The sequence below is a fragment of the Nyctibius grandis genome, chromosome 4 (assembly GCF_013368605.1).
Source record: "Nyctibius grandis isolate bNycGra1 chromosome 4, bNycGra1.pri, whole genome shotgun sequence".
Classification (NCBI taxonomy): Eukaryota; Metazoa; Chordata; class Aves; order Nyctibiiformes; family Nyctibiidae; genus Nyctibius; species Nyctibius grandis.
Genome location: NC_090661.1, coordinates 11972098 through 11988568, shown reverse-complemented (window position 1 = coordinate 11988568; position 16471 = coordinate 11972098). Strand labels below are relative to the sequence as shown.

Here is a 16471-nt window from a genome sequence, read left to right as displayed (position 1 = left end):
CAGATATAAGTTTTGCCACCCTTGTGAAAAATACGTTCAAGTTTCGTGACTTCATAGATCTCAGGGACAAAGAAGATCACTCGCTTCTCAGACTCAAAGAGGCTGCAGTTCTCCAAATACTTCGTACGTACTTAGAATATTACACGTTTCCAAGCCCTTGCAAAAATAAGCAGACTAGATATGTGCAATACTTAAAACACACGTCAAATAAGCCTAAGTCCTTTCAGCATTTGGTCCTTCAAGCTGGCCAAGGTCATGCCAGTGCAAGTCACCAGAACCAAAGACAGCAATTCTGACCTCAGAACAGAGATGCACAAGCAGCATGAACAAAAAGAGAACTACATCTCAAAAGAAAAGGGAGAAGTGTATGTTTTTTCTTCTTTTTTAAATGACTGGAGTACAACATCAGTTCATCAGTTCATAACTCGTTCCCAGTAATGGAAGAGTGTGCTGAAATTCAGAAATCAGTTTGCTGAAGATTCTTGAGATGGTCTTTATGGAATTTTGTATTCACTTTCTTTTAATTAAGGCTGAAGTCACATACACGAAACATTCACAAGTACATTATTATTAGTAAAATTATAAATTTAGAATTTACATGGGGCAAAGGTAACAGCCCCTGTATGTATTAGGAATAAAAAAAAAAAACCAACACATTTCTAGAATTGTTAAACAATGCAGATACCAAAGGAACCAGAGAGATAAGGTCAAAATCTCATGTTTCCAGCAATTGCTCCTTTCCCCTGGACAGCTGCTAAAAACTGAAAGAGCATGAGGAGTAAGTTGTAAACATTTACTACAGATTCATCTTTAGAACCTCTACAATAAAACCTGGGTAGTCTTAGGTGAACAGCAGTTAAAACTCTGCCTCTGATATACAGTTTATTTTATGATCCTGGGAAAATCTTCAAAACCAAAGTTTTCTCATGTTACATTCTTCATATTCTAGATAGTCAGCTTAACACTTCTGAGCCTGTATCCTTAGAACTGCTAAGCATTCCCTTCTGCAGCTGAGAATAACTGTTCTGAACATCAAAAAGTACTCCAAGAAAAGACATCCTAGTCATTCCAAGCTAAGCATTCAGTATTAGCCCATGATTTCGTTAATACTGGCCTAATCTCCCTTTGTTTTTCATCCCATGTCAGTTAAAAATAAGAAGATACCGGTATAATCTTGCAGGACTGCTATAAAGATAATGTAATATGGTTGATATAAACCGACATTATAACAAAAACATAATTTAAAAGTTTGACAATAAAATCATTAGAGATCTGTATGTATTTCAGAGTTTAGGTGGCATGTGGTAAATTCAGCCTGGAATCCATAGCTCCAATAAGATAAAAACCCCAAGACTCTGAATAGCTATTTGTTCAACAAGTATGACCCAAAACGTAAAGAATGCAGTAAGATTCTCTTAATAAATAACACCTTCCCATGGTATACAGTTAAAACTGAATCACTCATACAAGGTAGGTCAAACTAAGGTTGCTCATGCAGTCCCTAGCTCTGGCACTTCTTAAGCTCCGAACGCTTGAGTTTCCAATCTTAACACTCTTTCAGATTGGCCAAGTGTACCAGTTTTGATAGGAGATCCTTGCTGGTGCCATTGCCCTTTAGCTTCACAGGTAATTTCCCATCTCACACCTGTAAGTATCAGATTTCTGACTGTCTGGAATTCCTGAACAAACGACGATTCTGCAGGCACCAACCACCACCCTACTAAAGGCACCGGAGAACTGGTATGTCCAAAGAATCCACAAAATGTATTCTGCACCCAAATGACAAATAGGTGAGCTTGGGACGTGTGGCTTCCGCGTAGCTGGTTTTCAAATGATACACACAGAATCTACCAATTTTGAACTTCCAAGTATTGGTAGGTTCATTTTGAATATACTTTTTGTATTTATTTTAAAATAAAATGTACTTAAATAATTCTTTTTATTGCAATAAGCCATTATTAGCAGGTCTACTGCATAAAATTTATACCAACGTCTGCCCCGTAAACTGGGAAATGCAAAGGGAAAACCAACAGCTAAATTTTTAACTATCAGAAGCGACTGTTGATGTGGGCAGGCTGCTCTCAATAGCAACCTTGATCTTTACGCATGTTTAAACCCTACTCATGTCAGTGAGACTTCTTCCAGATTTGAAAATGATCTTGTGTATCACATATGCTTTCTAGATTTAACTGTTTTACTAGAAAACAACAATTAGTGATTGTTAAGGAAAACAGCTGAAGTAGAGTACATCCACCGGCTACACAGAGAATCTGTATTTTCAAATAAACTGGAAGAAGTTTATAAATATAGAGATTGAGGATAAAGACAACATGCTTCTCCAAGAAATTAAACACTGAATGATTCTCAGTTTCCTTAAAATAAGGTAATAAATATTAGTGTAATATTTGAAATGCAAACAACATTGAGAAGAGCTTTCCAAATTAGTATAAATACAAGCTACTATCCAGTATGATTACCAGCAGAGGCTGGCCACTAAGAACAGGAAAATGTTTCCTTACCAAACCAGATGCTATACCAAAACAGACAAAAGCACCACTGTGAATATAATTCAAAGGTCATGTGCTTCTTCAGTAAACAAGAAAAAAACAGAGGTTTAAAAATGAATACGCTCCCATATTGTTTCACTTATTTGCCAGAATTCTTGGAATCAGAACATAGCTTCTATCAAAGACATTGAAAATTTGAAAGAATCAGATTGTCCAACTCACTATTTATAGAAATGAGCCTCTAATGGTGGTGAGTGCTTCAAATTGACCCCACATTACAACTGATTGCCTTCTAAAATCTGGTGCAAATATCCAGAAGTTGCACTGAAGAATATGTAACAGAGATCATCTGTTCAAGGTGCTGAAATGACATTTCAAGCATCGTTTGAAACTGCAGGAGCCCACTGAAGCTAAGAACTTTCTCTTAATTATTCCCACAAATGCTTTCAGACTCAAAAAGAAACCAGACAGGTTTAAAAATGCCAGTGTTTTAAAACAGTGTAGCTGGGTTTGTTACCTTTAAAAATTTTGTATGTTGTCACCACAAGCCTTCTCTCTGAAGTCTAGGTGTGATTAACAGATGTTTAAAACTGACATTTGTTTCTTCTAATTTTTGTAAGCCAAAAACATCGTCTTTGTTTGATTCATGAATTTGTTCCTTCTTTCCTACCTAGAGCCATACCTGTACTCGTACTCCTACTCCTTGCCTTGTCCTTCTCTATTAAAATAAATCATTTGCATAAATCAGTATATACCTTAGATATACTGTATACTGTTTTTGTGTCTAGAATCATAGAATTATAGAATATCCTGCACTGGAAGGGACCAATAAGGATTGAGCCCAACTCCTGACTCCACACAGGGCAACCTAAAAGTTAAACCATGTACCTAAGAGCATTGTCCAAATGCTTCTTGAACATCAACAGGCTTGAGGCCATGACCACTTCCCTGAGGAGCACTCTGAAGTCTGTTGAAAAATTGAAGAAAATGTGAAAACAGTCACAAATTCTATTAAAACACCAGAGGAATTAGTATGTAGGAAGAAGGCTTACTGGATACTGTAGAAGTGAAGACTAAATGCTACTATTATACTGAACAGTAATTATATGGTGTTCAAGTTTCATTAGAGAAAAATTTCAGTCATTTGTATCCTTACCATGGCAGAACTATATATTATTTGCCCTCCATATCCGTTGATCAGAAATTACTCATTTGCTGAATTGCATGTTAGAACTTTGTCGTTTACCTCTGGGCTTGCACCCTGAGCACAACCAAGTCCATAGCAAAAACTCGAACCAATATTCTAGTTGGGTCTGTGTTGCTACAAACGGGAAGACTGCTCTCTCTGCACTTTACATTGTTTTCTGTATCAATGATCTGGTCAGCTTTCCATCAGAAATCCAATACCTCCGATGGCACTACCAAAGTAGAAAGGGGAAAAAGCTTGTTCAGAAAGCTTACAACATGATACATTCTTTGCAAGTCATCTGTTGAAAGCATTTTTTGAAGAGTCTATACAGAACAGAAGACAAGGTCTGTGATATACCATTACAGCACCCTGCACTTAAATAATTAAGTAGTTATATTTACAATATATTCTCACACTATATATTTTCTTCATAATATATTTGTGCACTTGTTTCTTGTTAAATAAAATCTGGATGTACATAAAATAAAAAAAAAAACATTTGAACTGTATTGACAAGACTTGAATTAAAAGATCCCAAAATGACTTCAGAATTTAAAACATCTGACACATATATCCACCCTCCTTTTTAGTTTAACTCTTTCATCAAACATTTGATGCTCCCTTGGATCACTCTGGGCATAAAGTTTCATTTCATTAAGTCTGCTTCTGTAGGCTTTCTTTTACTTTTTAAATAACTGTGCTTTGTTTTTAACATTTATCATCATCATCTTTTCTACAAACTTCTCTGAAAATAAAGAACCATGTTCTGGACATTATGTGAAGAAAGTTTGTTCCATCTGGACTTGCATGACCTAGCACCAGCTGCTGAGTATTTCACCATTTCACCATTTACTTATGTATGGAATTTTGGCAAAGGGAATTTTCTTTTTCAGATGCATACCTCTACTTAAAACAAAACAAAACAATTACAATGCTCACTGGCATAATAAAAAAGCAATGTTATGAAGCTGTAAATCTGAGGAAATGCTTGGAGCTTTGGGGATATCTCTGAATGTAAACAGAATACAAAATATACACTGAATTTTATAACATCTTCCTGCCTTTCAACATCTTGTATCTAAGAAACTGCATATTTACCCTTAGCCTAGTCTAAAATAAAACTAGTGCACTTAAAGTATACTCCAAATTATGTCCAGGTAAAAGCCCGTTTCAAGTGTTGTAAAAAATTCTGATGATCAACCGTAAACAATTAAACTCACTCATAAAGAAAAAAATAGCTTTTAATATAAAGTCCTTTTCTACCCTGGAATGCACTGAAATACAAAGTTCCCCAAGATGAACCTTCACACAGTCACCTCTTGGCACCCATGAGCTGTCGGAACCCGCTGCCAGGATCTCCCACAAAGGTGCATGCAAACCAGCTGCCCACCTCTCCCACCCAGCCCAGCCAGAGGCTGTCGGGGTGCTGAAGCCAGAAAAGAGGTTAAGTAGCCAACATTAATATATTTCATTAATTTCAGACTTTCTAACCTATGACACCAGAGACAGAGGAAAGGCAAAAGGAGTATGAATACGTAGTGTACATCTGAAATCAAGGAACTGATTTCTCCCCTTAGCAAATCGCAAAAAAACACACTTAGGTGCCTGCACAGGCTGGTGTTATTGGATACTACTTGCCCCTTAGCCTCTCACACCTGAAGTTGGCTAAAATACTTTGTGGAATCACATTAGAAGGAGGGTTGTTTGTGACTACAGGTGACATTACTGTCCAAGAAGAGTTACAGGTGAATAATCTTTCCTCTCCTTGCCTGGGACAGACTCTCCCCACGTCCTGTAGACATTTCCACCTCAGCAGTCGGCTCCTCAAGTCAAACATAAAAACCATGTCAAAAAAGACACTAAGAAACACTTCACCTCAGAGAAAAGATCCTCAAGCCACATTCTTGGGCTTCCTAAGGCTGAAAGTTGCTGAAAAATCTCTCAATGGCACTAATCCTGCACTAGTGATAGATGAGGCATACTCTAATTTGAGCTACAGATTAAAGTGATTCTCAATAATCAGATGCTCAAGTTTGTCACAGAGATCCTCCAGCAAAAGTCCAACAAATGAAGAAAAGTTAAAATATTTGGGAACATCTCAACTAAAATCAGCCAATTCATCCTCGAAAGTCATAGAGACAGAAGAGTCTTTTACTGAAATTCATCAAGAACTAGGTTAACCTCCTCCCACATACTAGCAAATATATAAGCCTGGGTGCACATCTACACATGCAAAAAAACAGTTTCAGGTTCATTGCTTTGCTTTTTTAAAACCTCGTAACATTGTGTAATTTTAAACACCTTTTCACAATGAACTGCTATGCTGAAACCCCAAACTTGTAAAAAGCATTTCTACAAGGACTGTATTCCTAGTTTGTCTTCTGAAAAAATATTTGAACTGGCTTTTAGAAAGAAAACTACACCCACTGGGAAACCAGTTTCTTTTTCTGCTTTCAGAACACTTTATATCTCCATGTCAGTGGCTTATTAAAAAAAAAAAAAATCTGTCAAATAATCTTTTGACTATTTCTGAACAAAACCAACCTACACTACAGATGTCTAATGCCCTTATTTCAGAAATAATACAGGATTAATGATGCCATTCTGAATGGGGTTTGCTTCTCAAAATGAACTTCCAACATCTCTATTCTAATCATGTTTAGTAAGAAAGTGAAATTAGTGGGTTTGTGCAAATAATTAATAGTTTGAACTTTTTATTCATTTATTTAAACCATGCTCCCTCCTCTTGTTTTTAGCCAAGATGCTCATCAAGACAATCTTACCGCAATTTAAGTATTCTGAGACCCATGGACCCAGAATCTCTTTTTTCACCACTAACCCCAACAAAACCCAACACACCCACCATGCTCTGGATACCTCAGGTAAAGAGAGTGAGACAGCTGTGGACAGTAACCAGAAACCAGTAACCAGTGTTTAAAGCCAGGTTAGATGGGGCTTTGAGCAACCTGGTCTAGTGGAAACGTGTCCCTGCCCGTTGCAGGGGGATTGGAATTAGATGATCTTTAAGGTCCCTTCCAACCCAAACCATTCTATGATTCTATAAAATCCTCAGATGCACATCAATATGTCAAATGAAATACAAATACGTTAGGCATCTGAAACAGATATTTTATGTCAGAGATTTTTTTTTTTAACATACACTTTAAACTTCATCAAAAAGTTAAAAAGTCATAAATTTAAACTCAAGACTTGCAACTGAAATCCAGGAACGCATAGCCTTCATTCAAAATTTCTCTTACCAAGAAACGCTTGTTTGTCAGCAATAATTGCTGCCAATAACCCCACTGGTCAAAAAATAATGGGAAGTCTGAATACTAAATATTCAACATGAAAGCAGAAAAGACAATTTCAATGCAGCAATAATTTCAAGTGAGACATTACTTCAGTGAATTATAGTTCAATCTGAAGAATACAGGTCTATAGCAAATAAATTGTGTTTGGTTATGAGACAAAAAGGACAGTATGGGTGGAAAATATCTGATATTTAGAATATTCCTGAAGCAATACTGAAAGGAGGGCACTAAAAAATAATATAATTATCAAAGAAATTCATTCGTTGTATTAAATGCTTGTATTTTATTTTTCAGCAGAAAATAGATAAAGCAGCATCTTTGTCCCTCTTAACCTATTCAACAACCAGTGCTCAGGAGTGGTTCCCAAAATGTACTGTGACACCAAGACAATAGTTAATTTGTTTTGGTTTTATTTTTCTATTTTTACTGACCACTGTCTATACACTTGAGGAGATCGGTAGTCATCTAATGCATACAAGCCTAGAAAAACAGTTTCCATTTAGAAACATAAATGAGCATTTTATACATATTTATCAGTCAAGTATGAAATACTAACCCTGCCTAATACACTCTTTTTTCTCTCTGTCTCTCTATCCTTCCTTCTTTCTTTCTCTTTTGACAGTAGTAGCATTATGTTACAACAGCAGCCATAAACTTTTTCAAGTCTTTAATGACTTCCCAACTCATTTTCTAGATAACGCTATAAACTATCTCTCAAAAGATATACAGCATGTACAAGTACAATTATTGCATTGGTTGAATGTCAAAAAAAAAAGTACAGCAGGGTAATTAATGTACATCACTCAACAATTACAACTGGCACACAGTAAGCTATTTATATGATCATAAATTTTGATTTGACATTTTAACGCTTAAGTATTCCTCCAGAGGAACTGGTCAATGTTATATAAAATACTACTGTAATACACGAAGTCCTCATTATCTTATTTTTATAGCTTACATCTACACAATTAGATATTAAACCACACTGTTAATACCACGTCCAGCCTTGCTACCATGTTTGAAGACACATTCTGTTGCTCTCTAGCAATTGTAAAAAAAGTAGAAGCAGTCTTGCATTAAGATTTTTGCATTCATGATCCTTTAACTCCTTAAAATATATCTGCCAGAGAAGTTTAAAGACTCAAAACTTAGAAAAAAGCACATCGGTGTGGGGATGTGTGTGTAAGTGTGTGGTAACACAGTGTACACTAAAAAGAACGTTGATCTGCATTGACAGAGGCCTAGCAACTAAAGGGCCTGTGACTGCTGCAGCAAAATAGACTTAAGAGATTTAAGAGAGATGCCAACAGCCTCAAGATGACAAAATACAGAACAGGAAGTCTTGAAATACGCAAGTGAATTAAAATGTCAGAATTCGCTCTTGAAATAGAGAGCAGATACTAGATTAGAACACATGCTTATAGAACAAACCGCAAAAAGGTAATATATACCTCAAAAGCCCTGAATAAAATGCACTTGCTCCAAACAAAATGATAATAAATTTCTTTTTGAAATATACTCCTTCATAATGCAACTCTCAAACTCACTTTGAGTTCCAAAAAGTGCCTGGAGGAGCAGCAGAACAAATGACAGAAACCAGATCAATACAACTGGTAGGTTGCAAGTTAGCGAATGTAATACCGGGAAGGGATATGTGCTTCTAGATCTGGCTCTCGGGGCATTTGTTCCAAAGCTCCCATACTTATACAAAATCTCCACGTTTTGGGGTAGGTCATACTCGACCTGCACAGGATTCAGCTAACTTCTGAATCTCACCTTGCCTGATACCTCCCCTGAAACAAACAGGTTTCTTGAGACCAGATCTAACCATCCTCTAGAAATAACGCCAGCAAAATGGTGGTGTCATCTATCCCAGTGAATTATCATTACCTCTTTTAAATCATTTTGGACACCATACACCAAGCTAAAATATATTAATCTACCTTACCCTGTCCTACTCTTATTTTCAAATCCAAATACTGTTAGAATGCAGTGTGCCTCCAAGATCGGGAACACGAACAACACACCCCAATCAGCTTTCTGCCAGTTTAGCCCAGAGACAGCGCATCCCTCCCAACGTCAACGCTTACACCTAGTAAGGGGAAACCAACGGAAAGGAGGAGGGGATGGCTGGCATGGGGAAGGGGCTTTTGGAAAGCCTGGGAAAGTTTAAACGGGTTGGCAGTCACTTAGCCCAGCATGAGCCCCTCTAACCACGTGACTATAGTAGAAAGCCTGAAAAGGGAGCGCGTGCATGACCACATCCTACAACCTGACACCTTGCCAAATGCGCGGTCGCAGCAACAACTCCCACCAGCCACTGCACTACACCCCATTGCCCTCCAATTGATCGGAGATGCAAGGGACAGAGTTAACTACAACAGTTCACTGCACCAAACGCTTCATTCAGCTAAGAGAATGTAAATTAAAAATAAGCAAAAGAAATTACAGAAAGGGCAGTATATTTCTGGTCTGTTCATTTTGGGAATTTAACAATACTTCTTATATGCCTTGTATTACTATTTCCCACTTACAGTCACAATTTCCCCTTTTACAGGGGTGAGTTTCCACAAAGAAACGGAAGAGAAAGTACATAAACATAGGAAAATTAAATGTGGCTAAAAATCTCACAAAGAAACATCTTGTCATGTGAGTGAAAGCCTAGACTAGGACCTGAAATAAATTTAAAAGATTTACTGGATTGCGATATAAATGTATCCCATTAATGAAGTTCTGTACATTGGCTGCTACTACTGAATTTTACATTTCCACAGCATTAATTAAGAAAAATATGAAATGCATTTCCTGTCAGCACTCGCACCAAGAACACAGTGAAATAATCAGCATGAAAAGACAGCTGAAAAGTTTGGTGCTTTCCACTGAGTTTCAGTTTCCTGTGCAGAAAAAAATGGGATCAACAACATGAGACATACTTGTCCTCTCTTCCCACAAAACGGAGGCCTGTATTATAACCAGTGGGCATTACTACCGGACTACATTACAGGATGTCTTTAATGGGTGTGGTAGGAGAGTTTGTCTGGCAAAAACTTCAGTATAAACAAAAAGTCTTTGTGCCACTGTAGATGCTTTCACGTGCACTGTCAGCATGCCAGTAAACAGTTATTTTGATGAAGAGACTGTAGTTCCTCCAGGTAGGTTTGCAGGATTTAGCTGTTTCTGAACTAAGAAGACAACAAGACATTCCAAAACTTATCAAAGTGAGACTTCAGAAAGGTTTGGCATTGAGAAAGTTTGTACTTTTAAGTTCTCATCTAATCATGGTACACCGCTTATCCTCCCTTTTGCCATTTCTCCAGTGTACTCCATGTTTGGAAGACATCTTAAACTGAGTTTTGCATAATCACCAGAAGATTGCAACATGTATGTTCTCCGTTCTACATCACATGATGATTAAAAGAGCAAAATAAAGCATTAAAAGTTTTTATGGGGAGCATGCTTCTGTCATAACATGTTACTAGAATTAAAAAAAAGAATTTAGAAGAGAAAATGTGAGAACCTCTGATAAAATTCAACATTTTCAAACGGATTTGCTCAAGTAACTTGCATGCCAGAGAGAACTGAGGAGCTCTTCACTACTAAAGTTAATATTCCACAAGTTTTCCAAAAGGGGGAAATCCCAGGGGACTGGAGACTGCAGACATCATTCCTACACTTTAAAAGGGTAAAAAGAACATCCATAGGAAAATATAGACTAGTTCAGCACAACAGTCAACTTGGGTGAATTAACAGAAGGTAATTTGAAGATGTATCAGAGACAAAAATCAAAGAGACAAAAATCAAAGACAAAACCAGAATGATGACTCGTATGTTCTTGTAGAAAATAAGCCACTAAAACAATTTGAGGGGGGGTGGGGTAACAGAAATACAATGCAGCTAATAACTGCAACCACAACCACATTGTATACTTAGACTTTTTTGATTTTTTCTTCTTAAAGACATTTGATTTGATGCTTTGCGACAATTATATTTTAAAAGTACATTGGATGACATTGGTGCAGCATATATTCCATGGATTAAAAGACTAGCTTGCTGACAGACTGGAAAAGATAACCGTTAGCAGAGACACACATCAGTGAAGCCACCTCTATTGAAGAAGATAATTCCCCACCTAATTCCCCACCCTCCTCTCAGGTAAAAAGCCTCATCCCTTCCCATGTGTCATTACTGGGCAGTCACAGAACTGCTATGAAAAGCACTTTAGAACATAGTGCAGAGAATGCAGAAGAGAATTTTCCAAATAAGACAAAAAAAAAAAAGAAAGAAACCCCACACCTGGGGCTGGAAAACAAGTGTTATGTCATGCACACTTTATAGAGCAGTTATTAGTAGATAAGGTGTTTGCTAGTAAGAGGACTTCAGATAGAGTGTTCCAGTGTATTACAAGACCCAGAAGTCATCATCATAAAAATTCAAACCTCAAAATAAGATGTCACTCTCTAGTCAGTGAAGGGGATGGAAAACTGGGACAGGTTATCAGGGTAAGCATTAGGCTCCCCTCAGCTGGAGTTGGAGTCCTTCAAGTGAAATTGAACAGCTATTGGAAGAAATTGTTCAGTCCATGTGTGTTGGCGCATGTCATATCAGACTAGTGTGGGACCTGGAAATCTGTATATGAAACCCCTTGTTCTTTCCTTTTCAGGGCCTGAACATGCTCATAACACTTGAAGCTCTACATTATGATATGATTATAATCAGATCTCAAACTTCAGAGCTTCAACCACTCAAGCACAGAGATTTTCACAGAATTTCTACCTGAGGACCTAATTGGAAATCCAAGTTTTTGCAAGAGAGTCAGTGGCAGCAACCCAGCACTTCATGGGACTAGCAGGTACTGCAGAGAATTCTGGCTGGTCTGTTGTGCTTACATGACTAAATGTCATATGTCAAACCAAGGGCTGAGAAGGAATTTTCTACCAAACCAAGCTGAGAGGGAATCAGGGATTTCTTTTGCTTGTTTGTTTTCCTTTGTAGCATATGGCATGTTGGTATCATCAGCGCAATCAATTCCCTTAAACTCCGGAGATGCTCTGGTCTCATCCTAATCTCAAGAACACTATCAATTTGGACCGAACTGAAACTAGCTGGTGTAACTAGCATTGCTAGACACTGTCTCACAAATCAGTGGTGCTAATTAACAGCCTAGTCAGACTAAATAAACTGATGTATTACATATAGTCTTCTCTGTGAAGCCAGAAAGAGGAAAAAAAAGTTTTAAAAAATAAACTGACATGTTTTAAAAATAAAGTAAAATTCATTGTTTATGAGCAACATACCCAAAATGTTGTATCATTTTATATCAGAAAATTTGGTTCTTGGAAAGAACTGAGTAGGACTGGACACGAAGGAATAAATATTTTTCAAGTGGGATGGTAGGGATTAGATAATTCTATCTTGGCTTGATAACTTAATATGAAATAATTGGTCAGACTCAATACTTGTGAAATATTTTACTGCTTAAAAATGCCAGTTATTGGTAATTAACTAAAACAATGCAATGTTAAGAGAACTGAAAAATGTAAGCTGTTAACTTTACTGTTTGGAAAAAAACGCACGTTTCCCCCTCTATCCCAAGACAGCTAACAAGTGCAGAAAAAATATCCCCTATAAGCACACTTGCACATTTCAGCTGCATACAAGTGTCCCCTGCAGTGACAGCATGCCCAGAAAAGGCCCCCTCTTAGTTCTTTACTGGTGGGATAATTCCAGACTCTTACATTCAAAGGCACCTGGGCTGCCCTTACAGTTCTTGCAAACTGAACATCACCGAATATCATCAATTATAGATCATGTCATAAAATACAGGGAGTAGAAACAGAAGTCACATCTTTTTCATGTAGACTGCACAAGAGATAGGGAAAATATATTGCTGTTGTTATTATTATATATTTGTTAAATTATTATCAAGTAATTATTACACAATAGAAGGATCTATTGAATAGTAGGAATCAATACATGGAAAATTATATTGTAAAGACCACATTAAATAACTAACATGTTTCTTTCCCAAAATTAATCAAATGTTAGTGGTACTCCTATATATAAAAATAGAAACGCTAGTCAACCGTGGGGGGTTCCCTTCTACTGTCCCATAAGCATACAGAGGAAATAGAAATATTTCAAGGCATCTGTAATGTCTTACATATTTTGAATAAAGTAAAGAGCCAAAACACTTAACAGTACTGAATTTTATTCCAAATTATACCCAAGAGGAAGCCATCTGCAGGAAAATAAAAAGCAAAACAAAAAAAACACAACACGCTTTTGACTTGGACATCACTTGTGCAATACAGCTATCCAAAAGGACAGCATGTTCTTTTAAAAGAATGACTACTTATTCTTTCATGATACAGTCAACATAAAAATCACCTGAAAACTTTCAGGCTTTTTTAATACTAAGAATAAATTATACAGTGTTCCAGTGAAACACTGAGCTACTTTTGGTTCTCTTTATTTTTCACCTCATCTAACATTAAATATTACTATATTGGCAAAAGCCATCTCTAGAAGACTGTGAAACTGTTTGAAGTTACCCACAGCCGAGTAAATCACTGCTGCTACAGTCAAGTTTGAAAGAAGACTAAAACCTAAGCTCTAAAATATATTAGTAGTTCAGCATTGACACCTACAATGCCATGAAAGTTTGAAGCCACTGCTTTAGACAACAGAAAATGTCAGGTAACATTTCAATAGAGAAATAATAAGATATAGCTTAGCTCTACACTCACAGTAAGACTAAAATTTGATGTAACAGGAAGACGTTTATAAAATGCTCCTACAACACACAATCTGTGTCTGTAAGATGATGACTATGTCATAAGTGCCGAAATGACAACATCTCAGACATGATGGTCTCATCTGAACAGCAAGGACTGCAAAGCTGCCTACAAATATATCAGCATATTCATAATTTTGTCTCAGGAGTAATGATACAAGATGAGCAGAAATACCCTGCTGCATGCAACATTTCCTGATGCGTCAATGTTTCCTACATTCCTAAGTCTCCAAAATATGAAACAGATCATACTAAAGAAAAATAATATGAAAAATATTTGCTGTAAACTCCAAACAAATTAAGTGAAAATTTGAAAATAACTATGCAGTACTGGACAAACATTGGAAGAATAATACATGAGTTTTGACAATGTGTGTATGGGTTGCATTAAAAAAAAAAAACTGAAAAACAAGCCAAAAAAACCCCTTTCAACAGTTGCATACCAGGAACCATGTGTTGACCCACGACATTTGAACAGTTAACAATACTGTCCTACACTCAACCTACAACAGCACAGAAGAAAAGTGATTTTTCAGAGTATTTGGGGATTCGAGGACCCTTTAAAATGTTACAGAATTTTTCTGCTATTTCCGTATTTGCTAGTCAACATCATGCAATTTAAGAAATAATTTATTTTTCTTACAAAAAAAAAAGCATAACAGGCAATAGATACTACCTAATGGTTTTGGCCCACACAGATAAACTCAGAGCAGATTGCCAAAATGATTTTTCAATTATACACAGATTTGTACCAAAACAGAAACCAATGGACTATTTTTCAAGAAATAGTATCCCCCACCCCCCCAGATTTTCAGAATAATAACTATGTCCTTAAAAAACTTAAGCCTCAGCAATTTCAAAATACTGGTTGTGTAGGGACCAAGTAATAAACACAGGCCTACACGTTTCTGCAAGAAGTCAGAAAGTTATTGTACTTTATTTCATAAACTATACTTCACCCAGAACAAAAAGAACTCTCCACATAAAGCAAGAACTATGTTCTAATTTCTTTTTAATTGAGCTCAAATCTTGAATACATGAACATAAGCCTGAAAGGCAAATGTCCTAAGGAATTTCATCTTTTGCTAAATTTTGCCTAGGGGTAGGAAATAAATGTATTAAAAAAGAACCAGCTCCTCTTAGTATTATTGTGAAAAAACTCACGCTGCACTGCTGGTTTGAAAGACTGAAGCTTATACTTTCAGAGATAGCCCATACTGAAATAACAAAAAGCTATAATATGTGTATACTGAAAATGCAGCTAGATGACACTAGTTCTAGTTCTATACTGACTCATGCTTTTTTAATATTTAATCTGGATCCAAACAACTTACATCCAAGAATTCTCCTAGATTCACATATAAAGGAGTTCTCATCAAGTTCAGCAAAGGGAAATGCAAAGTCCTGCACCTGTGTAGGAATTTATCACAATAAAACTATACAGGTACATTGACTTAATTGTTACTGTGCGGTGATTTTTAAAGACCTGGTTTAACTTTCTGTCCCCCTGCAAAAATGGAAAGCGATCCATTACAGCAAACACAGATAAGCTGACATACAAGCCAACTGAAAACGTTTGTAGCCTTCCCCAGGCCATGACCTCAATCTACTAAAACATCAAAACTTTAAACTCTCTACTCATAACTTAACCTCTCATAGCTAAAACCGAAAAATTTTCATTTGTATTACCATGGAACAAGTGACACATTTTAAAAACATTCCTCCACATGTTCGTTTTTAAAAAAAAAAAAAAAACTGAAATAAAACAAACAAGTGAATGCAAGAGAAAAGTCACTTAAGCAGATGAGCAGCAGATACGGGAAAGAAAAACATACCACAATACCAGGTCAAAATTAAGCAGAGGGAACGGAAAGAATAGTCCTGCCAGGATCTAGACAATGTTATCTGAAACTAAAGGTTATGAGAGCGCTCATGGACTGGTGTTCTTCATTTGTAAACCACAGCTAAACAGCATCTCCACGTCACAGAAGTTGCCATCAAATGTCCACATGTAACAGCAAAGCCGTCAAACAGCCCCCTCCATGCTGCCAGTAATAGAACTGACATCCCCATGCCCTCAATTCACCAACTGATTCAGATGTTTTATGGTTCAAAACCAGGGAGATGATAACCACACTAGGGAAAGAAGGAAACAAAAAGACGTCATTTACTTCACTATTGTTAAGCCAAAAGAAATTAGCAATATACAAAGATATATCAGCCTTTCAGGGTAAGGACTGTATATATAAACAAGTTTACAGACTGAGTGGCCGACCAAAACTTGAATCATGATCCACAAAGTCTATTTCAGTTGGTCTTCCCACCAGCATCCAGGAAAATGTAATTTTCTGCCATAGTTGACCACCTACTCTTCCTGTCACCCAGTGACTCACATCTTTTTGACCTGTTCTTCACTTACCTCTGACTCTAATCTTGCTTTATCTTATACCATTTCCTTTATAACCTCTAATAAATATCTATCTTTCACATTCTATTGATCAGTACATAGTTTGCGATACCACATCCCTTGATCACTATACTTAAGAACTAAAGCACTATAATTTTAACTGATTTTTAAAAATCCTGCTGAGCAACTGCTTTTTCCTTGCTCCAACTACATCAGGTCTTTTGCAGAACCCTTTTTTTGGGTTCTCTCTTACACAGC

At 36.7% G+C, this 16471-nt stretch overlaps 1 protein-coding gene across 1 annotated transcript in view; it reads right to left on the bottom strand.

Moving 5' to 3' along the window:
• SBF2 (SET binding factor 2) overlaps positions 1–16471 on the bottom strand; it is a 288886-nt gene that overhangs the window by 175421 nt on the left and 96994 nt on the right.